Genomic DNA, 2226 nt, shown 5'->3' with positions numbered 1-2226 from the left:
ATGTTGTCTCACTCTGATACCCAGGCTGAAGTGCAGTGGTGCAATCTCAGCTCACTGCAATCTCTGCCTCACAGGTTCAGGCCATTCTCCTGCTGCAGCCTCCCGAGTAGCTGGGACTACAAGTTCACACCACCATGCCCGGCTAATTTTTTGTATTTTTAGTAGAGATGGGGTTTCACCATCCTGGTCAGGCTGAACTTGAACTCCTGACCTTGTGATCCACCTGCCTTAGCCTCCCAAAGTGCTCAGAATACAGGCGTGAGCCACTGTGCCCGCTATTTTCATATTTTTAAGTAAGGAAATTGAAGCGTAGCAAAGTTAAGAAACTCAGCCTAGGTCACACAGCCAGTAAATGGCAGAGCCAGTCTTGGGGGTGCTCTAGGTTCATGTTCCTAACCTGGGGATAAAGCAACTTCCAGGCTGGGTGTAGTGGCTCACTCCTGTAATCCCAGGACTTTGGAAGTCTGAGGCATGCAGATTGCTTGAGCCCAGGAGTTTGAGACCAGCCTGGACAACAGTAAAACTCCATCTCTACAAAAATACAAAAAATTAGCTGGCGTCGGGACAGTGGTGCATGCCTGTAGTCCCAGCTACTCGGGAGGCTGAGGTGAGGGGATTGCTTGAGCCCAAGAGGTATAGGTTGCAGTGAGCCAAGATGGTGCCACTGTACTCCAGCCTGGGCAACAGAGCAAAACCCTGTCAGGGGGAAAAACAAAAAAAAGACAGCTTCCAAGCATGCACAGGAATTCCCACTAACAAAAGTGTTTTCAGATTGTCAATCGTGACTATGTTCCTTGTGCTATCCTACCAAAATTGGGCAAATATTACAAAGGATGGTTGGAATTTCTGAAGTTTTTTGCTCATGGAAAACTGTCTCATGGAAACTATATAATAATGCAGAAAATGCACGATCTGAGGTCTCAGGAGACTGCAGTAAGCTGAACAATCCTATGGGACTCAGACGGATATCCTACTTCATCTCCTCTGAAATCTTTAGTATTATTTCATACGGTGCTAAATAAAGGAAGTGGGGTGTGTCTTTGCTTCCAGGAGTTTCCACTTGTGCGGTCTGGGTTTGGTTCTCACTGAGGCTCAGGTCTACCCAAAGTCACCACATTAAACATTTTGGTCAGACTTTTAAAAACTTCACAGTATTTTAATATTCATCTCTGGGGATGCCCCAAACAAACAAGCAAATGCAACTCTGTAAAAATCCGTGAATGAACTTCTTTCAGGTGAAATGTTTTAGTACCGAATCAGTTTTAAGTTGATTTTTAACGTTCTCCTTCACAGGCCTTCCCATCTCCATCACTGAGAGGCAATTTCCCCACCTGGGACCCTGCCACATGGCCCACAATGTGTGGCCTAGCTACTGGGCAGCTGGCTCTACAGACTACTACAGGTACATAAATTCAATTATTCTTTTCTCAAAATTATTCTTTTCTCTGGTTTGAAGGAGAGACCCAAGCATTAAATATGCAAATAACCTGCAATCTACAAGTGAAATGCCAGTGGAAAGCTTTCACATCTTAGAGGCTAAAACCAGGAATAACAGTACCTCCAGCAGACTGACCATGAAGGGCTCTGTGTGTGCAGAGAACTTCCCAGGCCTGAAATGTGTGCAGCAAGGATGGTCTCAAGGGGCTCTGTGCACAAAGCCCTCCACCCATGGTCCCCACAGTGGGACCAGCTCTACACACACAGAAGGATGGAAAGGATACCCAGAGTCAACCTGGCCCTGGGGCCTCCCCTCCTGGCTCCTCAGATTGAGTCAGTCACACCAAAAGCGCTTTCTGGAAGGAGTACACCAGAATTTCTGTTCTGGGGAAGATGATGACAGGCAGAGCTGAGTTCATTACTTCTGGAAGAGAGAGAATAGCCCCTCTAAGAGCCTCCACTGCCATTGCCAGGGGAAGTGGAGAGCCTGGGATCTCACTGAGAATGTCAAGACTGGTTTAAGGAGGGCGTGTCAATGCAGGGGGTTGCTTGGGATTGGGGGAGATCATGATACAGCAGTTTCAGGTGGAAACAACTTGGCAAGGAGTTTGAAGTGTCTTAGATGTGAAATGTCTGTTGATGCTTCTATTAAATAAAACTCAGCTATTAAAGAATTGATGGCCGGGCGCGGTGGCTCAAGCCTGTAATCCCAGCACTTTGGGAGGCCGAGGCAGGTGGATCACGAGGTCAAGAGATCGAGACCATCCTGGTCAACATGGTGAAACCCCG

At 47.3% G+C, this 2226-nt stretch overlaps 1 pseudogene; it reads left to right on the top strand.

Moving 5' to 3' along the window:
• The first annotated feature begins 645 nt into the window (after positions 1-645).
• LOC108306064 overlaps positions 646-2226 on the top strand; it is an 8585-nt pseudogene continuing 7004 nt past the window's right edge.

Source organism: Cebus imitator, unplaced genomic scaffold (genome assembly GCF_001604975.1).
Source record: "Cebus imitator isolate Cc_AM_T3 unplaced genomic scaffold, Cebus_imitator-1.0 Scaffold69, whole genome shotgun sequence".
Lineage (NCBI taxonomy): Eukaryota > Metazoa > Chordata > Mammalia > Primates > Cebidae > Cebus > Cebus imitator.
The sequence above is the reverse complement of the archived record's forward strand: the minus strand, read 5'-3'. Positions and strand labels throughout refer to the sequence as shown.